The sequence below is a fragment of the Mustelus asterias genome, unplaced genomic scaffold (assembly GCF_964213995.1).
Source record: "Mustelus asterias unplaced genomic scaffold, sMusAst1.hap1.1 HAP1_SCAFFOLD_130, whole genome shotgun sequence".
Lineage (NCBI taxonomy): Eukaryota > Metazoa > Chordata > Chondrichthyes > Carcharhiniformes > Triakidae > Mustelus > Mustelus asterias.
Window position 1 is genome coordinate 503,347 of NW_027590164.1, and position 17,050 is coordinate 520,396.

The window sequence follows — 17,050 nt, forward strand, 5'->3', positions numbered from 1 at the left end:
CATTCACCATCCTGAATTGGAAATGTATCACCATTCCTTCACAGTCACCGGGTCATAATCCTGGAATCCCCTCCCTAACGGCATTGTGGGTGAACCCACAGCACATGGACTGCAGGGTTTCAAGAAGGCAGCTCACCACCACCTTCTCAAGGGCAGCTGGGGATGGGCGATAAATGCTGGCCAGCCAGCGCTGCCCATGTCCATGAATCAATTAAGAAAATGGTTCCCTTGTAGTTAACAGACCAACACCTAAAGGCTATGCCCACTTATCCATTTAATATGACTATGTGTCAGGTTAGAGAGCTGGTACAGGTACAGTCAGTGAGACATCAGTGTGAATGGTTCAATAGGAGGAATACTACTCCATTCAATCCAGAGACAGTTTCTGATTTTGCTCACTTCTTTGTCATTCTTGTTGAGCCAGTGTGACGGCCTGAGCAATTCAAACCCGATGAGCTGAGTGGGTGTTCACTGCATCACAGATCTGATCTTGTCCCAAAGCCTTTCCACACTGTCTTCACTGGAGTCTGTGAGAGTGAGGTGGGAAGAAAGCCACACCTGCAATTGGTCTGAATCATAGAATCCCGACAGTGCAGAAGGAGGCCATTTGACCCATCGAGTGTGTACCGACCACAATCCCACCCAGGCCCTATTCCCATAACCCCACATATTTACCCTGCTAATCCCCCTGACACTAAAGGGCAATTTAGCATAGCCAATCAGCCTAGCCCACACATCTTTGGACTGTGGGAGGAAACCAGGGCACCTGGAGGAAACCCACGCAGACACGGGGAGAATGTGCAAACTCCACACAGACAGTGACCCGAGGCCAGAATTAAACCTGGGACCCGTGTGTGTGGAGTTTGCACATTCTCCTCGTGTCTGTGTGGGTTTCCTCCGGGTGTTCCGGTTTCCTCCCACAGTCCAACAATGTGCGGGTTAGGTTGATTGGCCATGCTAAAATTGCCCCTTAGTGTCCTGAGATGCGTAGGTTAGAGGGATTAGCGGGTAAATATGTAGGGATAAGGGGGTAGGGGTGGGGTGGGATTGTGGTTGGTGCAGACTCGATGGGCCAAATGGCCTCTTTCTGTACTGTAGGGCTTCTATGATTTCCCTGATGCTGTGAGGCAGTGGTGCTGAACACTGTGCCGCCCGTTCTCTTGCCCCTCTATCCTGGAGAATGTGAATGTGAAATCTTCTCCTGAGTAGCACAGGAGTGAAGGGGACTTTTAAAGAAAAGACTTCAAAACAGTCTGAAGCTCTGTTTGAAATGCAGCGACCTTACCAGCGATACATATATTCAATATTGAAATCAGAAACAGGGTTTTGAACTTTGCGTGTGTAAATCCTTCCCTTCTAACCCAGACAAAATTAATTTACAAAATCCATCCCTGTCAATCCAGGATAGGAATTCACAACATTCTCTCCTGTTGACAGGGAGCACCGTGCACACGCACTGCTCTGCATTAAACAATGAAAGATGTGTTGGGTTTGCATGGACAGAATATCCTGCAGATGTTTCAAATCTGAAATAAAAATAGTCAAAGCCCCAAATAGTGAACAGACCCGGCAGCTTCTGTGGAGACAGAAACAGAGTGAAACATACAGTCAAACACACACATGAATCCGGAGCAGCAGTGGCCCCTCTACTCCAGCATTTGATAAGATCCCGGCTGATCTGATTGTGATCACAACTCCACTTTCCTGTCTACCCCAACACCCGCCCCCCAAAAAAACCCTTAGACTCTCTTGTCAATCAAGAATCCATCCATCCTTTCCATACCTTTTCTCCCCCTTTTATTTCCCTTTCCCCTTTTCCCATTTTACCTCTCTCCCACCCATTCCCTCTCCCCCTCCCCCCACATCTTCATCTGTCACAGTTGATTTTAGTTTCCCTGCCGTTGGCCATTCACACCCTTTATTCTCTCGATGGACAGCCATTAGCAGCTCTTTACCCGAGTTTCTGTAGCTGTGACTCATTTTTTATTCCCTCACCCTGCAGTGTAAATATCTCCCACTTTCTATGCCTTTTAGCTTTGACAAAGAGTCGTCTGGACTCGAAACGTCCACTCTTTTCTCTCTTTACAGATGCTGCCAGACCTGCTGAGATTTTCCAGCATTTTCTCTTTTGGTTTCAGATTCCAGCATCCGCAGTAATTTGCTTTTATCCACTTAATCAGTCTTAAAAACATTCAATGACTCTGTCTTCACTGCTCTCTGGGGAAGAGAAACCAAAGACCTTCTGAGAGAAAAAAACATTTCAATCTCTCTGTCTCAAACGTCTCAAGTCTAGCTCGCTCTCCAGTGCCACACAGAGAAAGCCAGGCCTGTGAAGGAGGGAGAGAGGGAGATGGAGAAGAACAAAATGGAAGGTCTGCAAACTGACAAAATGATTCACGGCTCAATACCAAAGCGAGTGGTAATGGGACAAGTAAAGTCACAAAAGATGTTCTGGATGAGGTGTGAATAGCAGCAGTCTGAATACGAAGTAAATAAAACAAAAGGTGAAGATAGCAACAACGAAACACAGAACGCAAAGGGGGCAGAGATTGTGGTGTAAAATTGTTGAACTCAGTTTTGTTCCGAAGGTTGTAAGATACCTCTTTCAGTTGCGGGAAATATATTTCCCAGTTCGATGACAGGTCACAGTCAGTCTGTTTCTCTCTCCACAGAGGCTGCCTGACTTGTTGAGTGTTTTCAGCCAAAAGAGAAAATGCTGGAAAATCTCAGCAGGTCTGGCAGCATCGGTAAATAGGGAAAAGAGCTGAGGTTTCGAGTCCAGGTGACTCTCTTGACAAAAGCAACAATTTGCTTTCATTCATGAGTATTTCCAGCGTTTTCTGTTTTATGTCACAGAGAATGTGTAAGAATTGTCACACCCGGAACAGATGTCTCTTCCTCGGGACACTCCAGCTCGGGTCAGGGTGGGGGGATAATGTTCACTGTTTTATATTTGTGTCTGGTGTGAATAATATCTTAGATTAAACGGAGAAGTTTTTTAAACTGAAGAGAGTAACTGCATTTGGGCGCTGACTTTAAACAACATTAACAAGCCCGGGCTGCTGGAGAAACATTTAGGGATTTGTGAGCAGTCAGTTCCGGCTGGTTTGAAGTGAAATCCTGTCGGTGCTGCGGCAAATCTGAACTCAAACCAGACAAACTGGAACCGCTGGGTTAGAGATTCCGGGTGTTGGGATGTGGGAGCTGGGGGAGGGGGAGATGGCGGTAAAACTCTGAGCCTGACTTCAGACAGGGTGAGCGGGGTAAAGGGGAGGAATGACAGAGTTAATGTGGGAGTCAGGGACAATAGCAGAAGGTGGGAAGCTCTGGAAAGGAGCACGGAGGGTAAAGGCCATCAAAGAATGCTTGTTTAAATGAAGATAAAAGCAAAACACTGCGGATGCTGGAATCTGAAACATAAACAGAAAATGCTGGAAAATCTCAGCAGGTTTGACAGCATCTGTGTAGAGAGAATAGAGTTAATGCTTCCAGTCTGGATGATCACAGATGTGATCAGACCTGCTGAGGTTTTCCATGACTTTCTGTTTTTGATTAACTGAAGGTTCAGCAGGGAAAGAAGCAGCGAACTGAACACACTGAACCCAGGGGGAGGGGGTGACCCAGGATAAGCTCAGTGAGGCTCTGCAATGTCCATCAACACACCCACATTGAGAGCTGAGAGCGCCAAGGGGGAGGGGAAGGAGAAACTATTTGGGGCACAGCAGGAGGTCACCCCTCCCCCACTCTGTGGTTCCACAGACCCTCCCACACCTGGGCAGGGTTGGCTCAAGGTGCAGGAAGCTGCAAGCTGAGAGGCTGAGCTGTAAACTGGGCCGGGTTGGGGGTTTGAGTGACAGCCCTGGGGCTATATCAGGACAGGAACTGCCACAGATTCCCTCTTTTTCCTGGGACGTTTCACTGGAGCTGTGTTGGTGAGTGTTTGTAATCTCTGTCTCACTGTCTCGGTAATGGGGGTGGGTTGTAGATTGCTGTGAGTGTTAGACTAAATAACCTCTCCTCATGCTGCCAGTTCCAGTCTGCAGACTCCATTTCTCAGTCCAGTCTGCTGCTCTGTCTCTCTGTACTTTGCTGCAGTGCTCCACATTCTGAGCAACATCCAGCCCATTGTTATCACCCGAAATTTGAGGCAAACTCCCTTCACTGTGGCACAGCGGTTAGCACTGCTGCCTCACTGAGTCTGGGTTCGATTCCAGCGGTGGGTGACTGTCTGTGTGGAGTTTGCACAGTAAGAAGTCTCAGAACACCAGGGTAAATTCCAATACATTTATGTGGAATCAAAGCAAATTACTGCGGCTGCTGGGATTTGAAACCAAAAGAGAAATTGCTGGAAAATCTCAGCAGATATGGCAGGATCTGTAAGGAGAGAAAAGAGCTGATGCTTTGAGTCCAGATGACGCTTTGTCAAAGCTTTGAGAAAGGGTCATCTGGACTCGAAATAGAACATAGAAAAGCTACAGCACAAACATGCCCTTCGGCCCACAAGTTGCGCCGAACATGTCCCTACCTGCTAGGCTTACTATAATCCTCTATCTTACTAACTTCCATGAACTTATCCAAAAGTCTCTTAAAAGACCCTATCGAATCCACCTCCACCACCACTACCGGCAGCCGATTTCACGCACCCACCACCCTCTGAGTGAAAAACTTACGCCTAACATCTCTTCTCTACCTACTCCCCAGCACCCTAAAACTGACCTCTTGTGGCAACCATTTCAACCCTGGGTAAAAGCCTCTGAGAATCCACTCTATCAATACACCTCAACATTTTATACACCTCTATCAGGTCACCTCTCATCCTTCGCTTCTCCAAGGAGAAAAGACCTAGTTCTCTCAACCTATCCTCATAAGGCATGCCACCGAATCCAGGCAACATCCTTGCAAATCTCCTCTGCAGGTTAGGTAAATTTGTCCCTTGGTGTCCCAAGATATGCAGTGTCTAATTTGATTTATTATTGTTGCATGTTCTGGGATACAGTGAAAAGTATTATTTCTTGCGTGCTATACAGAAAAAAACTAAATTGATAGAGCCCATGGATGGAACATTTTCGGACTGGAGGCAGGTTGCTAGTGGAGTGCCACAGGGATCAATGCTTGGTCTCTGCTCTTTGTGATTTTTATTAATGACTTAGAGGAGGGGGCTGAAGGGTGGATCAGTAAATTTGCAGATGACACCAAGAATGGTGGAGTAGTGGATGAGGTGGAGGGCTGTTGTAGGCTGCAAAGAGACATAGATAGGATGCAAAGCTGGGCTGAAAAATGGCAAATGGAGTTTAACCCTGATAAATGTGAGGTGATTCATTTTGGTAGGACTAATTTAAATGCGGATTACAGGGTCAAAGGCAGGGCTCTGAAGACTGTGGAGGAACAGAGAGATCTTGGGCTCCATATCCACAGATCTCTAAAGGTTGCCACTCAAGTGGATAGAGCTGTGAAGAAGGCCTATCGTGTGTTAGCTTTTATTAACAGGGGGTTGGAGTTTAAGAGCCGTGGTGTTATGCTACAACTGTACAGGACCTTGGTCAGACCACATTTGGAATATTGTGTGCAGTTCTGGTCACCTCACAATAAGAAGGATGTGGAAGCGCTGGAAAGAGTGCAGAGGAGGTTTACCAGGATGCTGCCTGGTTTGGAGGGTAGGTCTTGTGAGGAAAGGTTGAGGGAGTTAGGGCTGTTCTCTCTGGAGCGGAGGAGACTGAGGGGAGACTTAATAGAGGTTTATAAAATGATGAAGGGGATAGATAGAGTGAATGTTCAAAGACTATTTCCTCGGGTGGATGGAGCGATTACAAGGGGGCATAACTATAGGGTTCATGGTGGGAGATATAGGAAGGATATCAGAGGTAGGTTCTTTACGCAGAGAGTGGTTGGGGTGTGGAATGGACTGCCTGCAGTGATAGTGGAGTCGGACACTTTAGGAACATTTAAGCGGTTATTGGATAGGCACATGGAGCACACCAGGATGATAGGGAGTGGGATAGCTTGATCTTGGTTTCAGATAAAGCTTGGCACAACATCGTGGGCCGAAGGGCCTGTTCTGTGCTGTACTGTTCTATGTTCTATGTACATAGGGGGGAAGGAAAAGAGTAGGGTGCAGAATATATTGTTGCCGTTGCAGGCAGGGTGAAGAAAAAGATCAGGAGGAGGATCAGCAGGGTAAATCCGTAGGTTTACGGGGATGGGGGTGTGCCTGGGAAAGATGCTCTATGTCATAGAGTCAGTACAGACTCGATGGATCGAATGGCCTCTTTCTGCACAGTCAGGATTCTATGATTTGTGAATTGCGGTGACCAACCGTTGAATGGAGGGGTTTCTGAGGTGCAGAGCATTGTGGCAATTGTGACCGCCATTAGTCAGTGACTGACTATACATATTTAATTGCAGACTGAGGGCAGGTCAGCAACCTGAACCCTCAATTCTGTTTGTGACTCTCACAGGCTGCCTGGCCTGATGAATATCTCCAGTATTTATTTTCTTTGTCCCAGAAACAGTCTCGACAGAGTTTTGTTTCTGTGTTATTGTTTTATAGGTTCGAGTTTAGAAACACAGTTCGGAGCTGGCATGATTCAGGCTGTCTGTTGGATGTAGAACTCAGTTCCTGGCCCCCCGTGTGCGTTTTTTTATTGTTGCTTCAGTCTGAACTCTATTCATAACTTGCCTCTGTGGGTTCTCTCTCAATCCTGCTGCGTTTTACCAGCATCTTTTCTTTTAATTTTAAGTGGAACCTTAATATATGCTCAGTACACAGGCCAATTCATCACAAATTCAAAGGAATGTATTTTTAAAAATTAATTAATCTCAATTGCACAAGATAGTTTTCTATTATGTCTTTGATTGACAATGGCGCCGTTAATTCCCAGGTGCCCCTGCGGGTTTAAAAGTATCCTATTCATTCCACCGGAGCCTATTGCGCAGGTGCAGTGCTCTATCTGGAGTGTGCGCAGTGCCACTTTGCTCGGAGCCCTGCGAGTGCGGGGGACGTTTTTTCAGCGGGTGAGAGTCAGTGTGGCGGAGGGAGGAATGGAGTCGGGGTGGGGAGGGAGCGGAGGCTTCACAAATACCCGCTCCAGGTCGCAAGGCCCGAATAAGACCATGCGAGTTCCGGATTTGCAGCTCCCGGGTTTTTTTCCCCGGGAACAGGCCCCGGTTTTCGGCCGCCATCTTGTTCCAGCGGGGAAGGAGAGCGCATGCTCTCGGGCTGGTCACAATGGGCGTGGTTTCAGGGGCTGGTTCAGAACCACGATCATCAGAGGGACAATATGTTGCAGGGCGCATGCGCAACTATCCAAGACCATCGGAAGAAGAACATAAGAATTCGGAACAGGAGCCAGTCATTCGGCCCATCGAGCTTGCTGCATCATTCAATAAGATCATGTCTACTTTGGAGAGGCTGGATAGACTGGGACTTTTTTTCTCTGGAGCACAGGAGACTGAGGGGTGACCTTATAGAGGTCTATAAAATAATGAGGGGCACAGATCAGCTAGATAGTCAATATCTTTTCCCAAAGGTAGGGGAGTCTAAAACTAGAGGGCATAGGTTTAAGGTGAGAGGGGAAAGATACAAAAGTGTCCAGAGGAGCAATTTGTTCACACAGAGGGTCATAGAGTCAGAGAGGTTTACAGCATGGAAACAGGCCCTTCGGCCCAACTTGTCCATGCCGCACTTTTGTAAAAATCCCAATTGCCTGCATTTGGCCCATATCCCTCTATACCCATCATACCCATGTAGCTATCGAAATGCTTTTTAAAAGACAAAATTGAACCCGCCTCGACTACTACCTCTGGCAGCTTGTTCCAGACACTCACCACCCTCTGTGTGAAAACATTGCCCCTCTGGACACTTTGTATCTCTCCTCTCTCAATTTAAACCTATGCCCTCTAGTTTTAGACTCCCCTACCTTTGGGAAAAGATATTGACTATCCAGCTGATCTATGCCCCTCATTATTTTATAGACCTCTATAAGATCATCCCTCAGCTTCCTACGCTGAAGAGAAAAAAGTCCCAGTCTATCCAGCCTCTCCTTATAACTCAATCCATCAAGTCCCAGTAGCATCCTAGTAAATCTTTGCTGCACTCTTTCTAGTTTAATAATATCCTTTCTATAATAGGGTGACCAGAACTGTACATAGTATTCCAAGTGTGGCCTTACCAATGTCTTGTACAACTTCAACAAGACATTCCAACACCTGTATTCAATGTTCTGACCGATGAAACCAAGTATGCCGAATGCTTTCTTCACCACTCTGTCCACCTGTGGCTCCACTTTCAAGGAGCTATGAACATGTACCCCTAGATCTCTTTGTTCTGTAACTCTCCCCAACACCCTACCATTAACTGAATAAGTCCTGCCCTGGTTCAATCTACCAAAATGCATCACCTCGCATTTGTCTAAGTTAAACTCCATCTGCCATTCGTCAGCCCACTGGCCCAATTGATCAAGATCCCGTTGCAATTAGATAGGGTGGTGAGTATTTGGAACAAGCTGCCAGAGGTAGTAGTAGAGGCGGGTACAATTTAGTCTTTTAAATAGCATTTAGATAGTTACATGGGTATAGAGGGATATGGGCCAAATGTGGGCAATTGGGATGAGCTTAAGGGTTTAAAAAAAAAGGGCAGCATGGACAAGTTGGGCCGAAGGGCCGTTTTCCATGCTGCAAATCTCTATGAATCTATGACTTTGCTACCCCCACCCCATCCATACCCATGACTTTCTTGTGGATCAGAACCTCAGCTTTGAATATATTCAATGACCTGCCTCCAATCCTCACTGGTGAAGACAGAGTTCCAAAGATCAACAACCCGCTGAGAGAAAAGATCTCTCTTCATCTTAATCTTGAATCCTTTATTTTTATTTGATTCCACACCAAAGGAAACATCCTCAGCATCTACATTGTCAAGCACCTTATATCATATGAATCATAGAATCCCAACAGTGCAGAAGGAGGCCATTCGGCCCATCAAGTTTGTACCAACCACAATCCCACCCAGCCCCATCCCCACAACCCCCTGCATTTACCCTGCTAATCCCCCTGACACTTGGGTCAATTTAGCATGGTTCATCCACCGAATCCATACATCTTTGGACTGTGGGAGGGAACTGGAGCACCCTGAGGAAACTCACAGACAAGGGGAAAATGTGCAAACTCCACACAGACAGTGACCCAACGCTGGAATTGAACTTGGGATCCTGGTGCTGTGAGGCAGCAGTGCGAACCATTATGCCACCCTGAAATTCCCAGATGTTTCAATAAGATTACTTCTCAGTCTTCTAAACTCCAAAGAGTACAGGCCCCAGCTGCTCAACCTGAAAGATAAAACTCCTCATTTCAGGAATCAACCAACTGGATCTTCTCTGAACTGCCTCCACTGCAATTTTGTCCCACTAAAGTAATTCTGTGCAGGTAACAGGAGAGAATGTTTTGAATTTCTGTTCTGGACAAATGCTGATGGATTTTGGAAACTCCTTTTACAGGGGGTTAGAAGGGGAGGATTTACTCACAGCAAACTCAGACCAAAATAAATGTTTGTCTGTCCTGAATTTCTAACCTTGAATTACACCTATAACTTTCCTCATTTACAGGGACAAGATTTGAAGATTGCAACATTTTTCCCAGACACCAATCTCTCTGAGATCTTTGCAGACGTAGACTCCAGCAGATTTAAAACGTTGAAAACAGTGAAATTGTTTTGGGGTGAGTGTGAGTGAGCATTAATTTAAATTTAGAGCATGCTCTGATTCCATGGATCTCAGGCTATTGTGACTCCTTTACCATGGATGGGCAGGCAATGGTGCAGTGACAGTGTTATTGGATTAGTAATACAGGGATCCAGGGCAATGCACTGTGAACCCTGGGTTCGAATCCCACAGTGGCAGATGTTGAAATTTGAATTCAGTAAAAATCTAGAATTAGAAGTCCATTGATGACAATTGTTGTAAAAATCCATCCAATTTAATAATGTCCTTTAAAGAAGGGAATTACCACATCCCCCAGCAATGCAAACCACTCAGTTCAAGGGCAATGAGTTATGGGCAATAGCTGCTGACGCAGCCAACACATAGAGTCATAGAGCAATACAGCACGGAAACAGGCCCTTGGGCCCAACTGATCCATGCCAACCATGGTGCCCTCCCAGCTAGTCCCAATTGCCCATGTTTGGCTCATATCCCTCGAATCCTTTCCAATTCATGTACTTATGCTTTTTAAATGTTTAAACCTGTCTCAACCACTTTCTCTGGCAGTTCATTCCATGTACACACCACCCTCTGCATGAAGAAGTTGCCCCTCAGGTCCCTTTTAATCTTTTCCCTCTCACCTTAAACCTAGGCCCTCTAGTTTTCAATTCCCCATCCCTGGTAAAAAGACAATGTGGGTTCATCCTATCTATGCCCCCCATGATTTAATACACCTCAACATAGTCACCCCACATTCTCCTACATTCGCAGGAATACAACCCTAGCCTGTCCAACCTCTCGTGATCACTCAGGCCCATTAGTCCCGGCAACATCCTCATAAATCTTCTTTGCACTCTTTCCAGTTTATGAATGTCTTTCCTATAACAGGATTACAAAACTGTACACAATACTCCAAGTGCAGCGTCACCAACAACTTATACAACTATAACATAATGTCCCAACTCCTATACTCAGTGCCCTGACTGATGAAGGCCAGTGCGCTAAATGCCTTCTTCACCACTCTGTCTACCTGTGCCGCCACTTCCAACAAACTATGTACTTGTACTCCTGGGTTCCTCTGTTCCTCAACACTCCCCAGGGCCTTACCATTCACTGTACAAGTCCTCCCCTGGTTTGACTTTCCAAAATGCAACACTCACACTTAAGACCTTAAGACATAGGAGCAGAATTAGGCCACTTGGCCCATCGAGTCTGCTCCGCCATTCAATCATGGCTGATATTTTTCTCATCCCCATTCTCCTGCCTTTTTCCCATCACCCCAGATCCCCTTATTCATCAAGAACCTATCTATCTCTGTCTTAAAGACAGTCAATGACCCGGCCTCCACAGCCTTCTGCGGCAAAGAGTTCCACAAATCACCACTCTCTGGCTGAAGAAATTCCTCCTTATCTCTGTTTTAAAGGATCGTCCCTTCAGCCTGAGGTTATGCCTCTGTACTCTGTATTATCTGTACTGAAATCCATTTGCCAATCATCGGCCCACTTCCCTAACCGATCAACTGATCAAGATCCCCCTGTAATTTTTGATAACCTTCTTCACTATCAGCGATACCTCCTAATTTAGTATCGTCTGCAAACTTGCTAACCATGCTTTTTATGAATTTTTAAACGGCCATCCATTTCTCTGTTCCACCTCTGCCCTCCCTGATCAGCTCTCTGCCATTGTCTACCTTCCTCTACCTCTAATAATGGGTGTATTTTAACTATTATTTCCGCAAGCTATGTCTTGATGAGGTTTTTACCACTTCACAACTCTATTCACTGCTGATTTACCAGCTTAGTCCTACAATGTTCAGGAATTGTTTCTCTTCCACTGGAGATCATTTCCCTTCCACTTCTGAGCTTATATTGACCAACAAAATCTGATACATTTTTATTTCCTGTAATTCATTCTGCCCACCCTGAAACGTTAATCTTCTTTCTGTCTAAAAGGATGGTCTCTTTCCCAATGTTCACAATTAAAGGGCAGGAGATGGCTGACATTTAAGGGGACAGTAAATTAATATAGGACAGAGATATGTCTAGTGTTATTATATGGTACCCAGATTAGATAAATTATTTATGTTTCTGTAATAAAATATATTTATTATTATTTCTTGCATTGTAATATAATACTGTAGCGATGTTATACATTTCCAGTCATAAAGTCATTACAGCACAGAAGGAATCCATTCGGTAACTCGAGTCCATGCTGACTCTCTGTATAACATTCCAGTCCCATTCCCACTCTATATCCTCATTCTCCTGAAAGTTTATTTCCTTCAAGAGCCCATCCACTTTCATTTTTAAATAGAGTCCATAGATATGGATGGAGATTTACAACTTTTTGGGAATGAAATAGGAAAGAATGTTCCATAGAAACTAGAATTGTCTGCTCTGAATTTCTATCCTATACTGACTGTGATGACTTTTGCAAACTCGTTTCACAGGATATTGAATGAGGAATCACAGGCAAAAATTTCAACTGTCACGTCTAGACAGAGTCATATTTCTTGGGATCTGAATATCTTGTAATATGGAACTGTAGCTACGTTATATATTTCCAGACATCTCTTCCCTCAGAGGGTTGTGAGTCTTTTGGATTTCTCTTCCACAGGGACCAGTGGAGGCTGAGGATCATTGAATATATTCCAGTTAGACAGATCTTTGATTGACAAGGGTGTCAAGGGTTATGGGGAACAGACAAGAAGATGGAGCAAAAGCTAATACGTGGGGGGATTTCTTCACTCAAGGATGTGGGAAAGCTTTGGAATTCTCAACCCCTGAGGACAGTGGAGCCTCAGTCATCAACTATTTTCAAGAGTTTGATTGATTGGTTTCTGGATATTGAAGAGATCAAGGGATATGGGTTTAGTGTGGGGAGAATGATGCTGAGGTAGATGAACGAATTATCTCATTGAATAGTTTAAAAGGCTCGATGGGCCAAATGGCCGACTGCAGCTCCTATTTGTTATGGTCTCTGTGTCCAGGACAGGAAGCAGTGAGCATGGATCTGTCAATCAGCCTCAATCAGCACCTTCAAGAGAATTGGGAGGGTGAATATTAGATACAGCAGAGTGAGAATGGAGGGAGACTGTGTGGGATGGAGATTTACAGCTTTTGGGGACTGAAATAGGAAAGAATGTTCCATAGAAACGAGAATTGTCTGTTCTGAATTTCTATCCTGTACTGACACTGATGACTTTTGTAAACTTGTTTTACAGGATATTGGAAGAGGAATCACAGGCCGAAATCTCAAACGTCACGTCAGATCTGACAGAGTCATATTCCTTGGGAGCTGAATATCATCGGCCATTGAATCGAGAAGGAGAAATGATTGTCCAGTTTGTCGATTTGAAAAGATTTCAAACATCAGTGTGACTGGAAAAGCACCAACACACTGCCACACGCGAGTGAGAGTCTTCCAGTGCACTGACTAAAGAGCTTTAACCAGTTACACAGCCTGAATAAATATCACACCATTCACAGCGGGGAGAGACTGTACCCGTGTTGTGAGTGAGGACGAGGCTTCAACTGATTGTCCACCCAAGAGAGCGGCAAGGACACCTGCACCATGGAGAAACCATGGAAATGTGGGGACTGTGAGAAGAGATACAGATCTCCATCAGAGCTGGAAGCTCATCGGCGCAGCCACACTGGGGAGAGACCATTCATCTGCTCTCAGTGTGGGGAGGGATACACTCTGTCATCCAGCCTGCAGTCACACCAGCGAGTTCACACTGGGGAGAGACCATTCATCTGCTCTCAGTGTGGGGAGGGATTCACTCGGTCATCTGACCTGCTGAGACACCAGCGAGTTCACACTGGGGAGAGACCATTCACCTGCTCTCAGTGTGGGGAAGGATTCACTCAGTCATCCAGCCTGCGGACACACCAGCGAGTTCACAGTGGGGAGAGACCGTTCAGCTGCCCTCAGTGTGGGAACGGATTCACTCAGTCATCCAGCCTGCGGACACACCAGCGAGTTCACAGTGGGGAGAGGCCATTCACCTGCTCTCAGTGTGGGAAGGGATTCAGTCATTCGTCCAACCTGCAGACACACCAGCGAGTTCACACTGGGGAGAGGCCATTCACCTGCTCTCAGTGTGGGGAGGGATTCACTCGGTCCTCCCACCTGTTGAGACACCAGCGAGTTCACGAGTGATTCCAGGGGTTGGATTCTGCTGTTATTGTTTCTGCTCTCAATTACATCCAGGACTGCATTTTGTTCATTCTCACAGTTGGTCAATGGGGAGGGTCGGAGGGTTTCTTTCTGCTGGACTGGCCGATCTCATGACTTTGCTTCCAGTGGCTGGTGCTCTTTGAGTCTTGTTGCGAATACCTGGTTTCAAATTTCACACGGATCACAGAGTGACAGGGTGTGAGGAAGAGATAGTCACTATTTCTGTTTTAAACTCCCCCAGATGCCCATCCAATTTCCTTTGTAATTGTTTATTGTCTCCACTTCCTCCACCCTCGTAGGCAGCGAGTTCCAGGTCATTACCATTCGCTGCATCAAAATATTCTTCCTCACATCCCTCCCTACATCTCTGACCCCAAACCATAAATCTGCGCCCCCTCGTCCTTGTCCCTTCAGCTAATGGGAACAGCTTTTCTTTGTCCACCTTATCTAAACCTGTCAGAATCTTGTCCACCTCTATCAAATCTCCCCTCAACCTCCTTTGCTCCAAGGAGAACAACCCCAGCCTGACTTCGACAATAAAGAACAAACTAACAGAATATGTTAATACCTGAAATCAAATGGGAATGTTTAATTTCTGTTTTAATGATATTGTGAATATATTGTCCTGGACAATAAAGGAATTGGAATAACTCACCTTGGGTGTATTTGAATGGAATATATCAATCTGATATCCACCTGCAGTCTAATGAAAGTCTGGAATGTGTAGCTGGAAATCCCTCCCTAACAGCACTGTGGGTGTACTTACACCTCAGGCATTGTAGCAGTTCAGGAAGGCAGTGTTGGGGTTGACCATGGCCGAGGCAACTACATACAGCCACATATTCTGTTATAATTGAAGGACAGCAGATTGAATGTGAGGCATTATGGGACTGGACTATCTTGACCACATTCCTGTGACTGCTCAGTTTCTGCAATCACGGACCAATAAAGCTGCTTAGCAGGGCCCCAACAGAGGAGCTGGTGAGAATATTTACTCAGAATGAGTTAGAATTTAACTGGGGCGGCACGGTGGTACAGTGGTTAGCACTGCTCGCTCACAGCGCCAGGGACCCGGGTTCGATTCCCAGCTTGGGTCACTGTCTGTGTGGAGTTTGCAGCTTCTCCCCGTGTCTGTGTAGGTTTCCTCCGAGTGCTCCAGTTTCCTCCCACAGTCCAAAGATGTGTGGGTTAGGTGGATTGGCCATGCTAAATTGCCCCTTAGTGTTAGGGGGACTAGCTGGGGTAAATGCATGGGGTTATGGGGATAGGGTCGGTGGGATTGTGATTGGTGCAGACTTGATGGGCTGAATGGCCTCCTTCTGCACTGTAGAGATTCTATGAGATTGTTGCAGGACCGGCTGGTGTTCAGCAGCTGAGAAACCTGGAATCTGTGAAAAAGGGCTCTGACTAATCAACAAACGGGGGTAGGAAGCTGACTAAGAAGTTAAGAAGCGTTCTCAGGCATGTTTAAATTATTTTATCAGAAATTTGTGATAAGAACTGTGAGGGACTTGTGACCTGATAGTTGGTGAAGTGACGGTATACTCCAAGTAGCACTGGACTGAAAAGCAGATCTCTGAGAGTAGATTCTAACAGTTATAATCTTACCCAAGCATGGCCAGTGAAAAATCAGAGCTCGAGTGGGGACTGGACAGGTCTCTTACCTGCCATTTGGAAACTAGGAACAAGAAACCTATCGATTAAAATGATTAGAGAATAGAGCCAACCTTTCGAGTCTGGATGACATTTCATAAGAGCTCTTATAAAGGGTCATCCAGACTCAAAACATTGGCTCTATTCTCTCTCCACAGATATTGACAGACCTGCTGAGATTTTCCAGAATTTTCTGGGTTTTTTTCAGATTCCAGTATCCGCAGTATTTTACTTTTATGATAAAATGATTCGGTCTGATTGGAATCCCCACGACCTTCCCGCAAAACAGAGGGAGTGGTGGCAAAGGGAGAAAAAGGATAAGGATGATGAAGTCTGAGTTCTGATTCTCCACTAAGAGGCAATTTAGCATGGCCAATCCACCTAACCCGCACATCTTTGGACTGTGGGAGGAAACCGGAGCACCCGGAGGAAACCCATGCAGACACAGGAAGAATGTGCAAACTCCACACAGACAGCAACCTGAGCCGGGATATAACAAAAAAAAATTAATAGATGAAGTTTAAAATCATTTGTTTTGTTTTAAACTTGTGTAAAGTGATGTAATTGTGTGCCAAGTTTTTTCTGCTCCCTCCCCACCCCTTTAGGTTCTGTAGAAAAGTTAACCCTTTCAGCAGACAGTTCATTTGTTTTTAAATCGCCTGAAAACTCGTGTATATTTTAGTTTATAATTGAAGATTTCTGGGAATTGGCTAAGATGGGCTTTTGACATTTTTAAAGTATAAAAAAGTGATCTTGAGAAGGCAATTTGGTAGGGAGAGGTGGAGGGAGAGATGTTTACAGAGAGGTGTTGAGGGCTGTTGGTTTTACAAGTTATCCATGTTTTTGGAGCGGTCACTTCATGTCCTGGTCTGAGAGGGATGGAGAGAAGTCTGTTCAATTGTTAAAGTTAAACTTTCTCCATTAACTGTTAATCGACACTCTGTTTTTTATCTCTCTGACTTGTTACATTTTTAATGATTAATAAACTTTCTGAATTCACCATTTAAAGTATTCTTTCTTGCCACATGGTTAAGACACTGGAACCTGGTGTGATTTACTATTAGGGAGGTTCTTGTAAACAAGAGAACCCTCATAAATCTTAGTTCAAATAAATCAAAGTTCTGACAAATGGAATGTTATCCTTTATTATTCCGGACAAATGAGAGGTAATGCATTTTGGAAGGTCTAATACAGATAGAAAATATACAGTAAATGGCAGAACCCTTAAGAGTATTGATAGGCAAATGGATCTGGGGTACAGGTACACAGGTCACTGAAAGTGGCAATGCAGGTGGAGAAGGTAGTCAAGAAGGCATACGGCATGCTTGCCTTCATCGGCCCGGGTATTGAGTTTAAAAATTGGCAAGTCATGTTGCAGCTTTATAGAACCTTAGTTAGGCCGCACTTGAAATATAGTGTTCAATTCTGGTGCCACACTACCAGAAGGATGTGGAGGCTTTGGAGAGGGTACAGAAAAGACTTACCAGGATGTTGTCTGGTATGGAGCGCATTAGCTCTGAGGA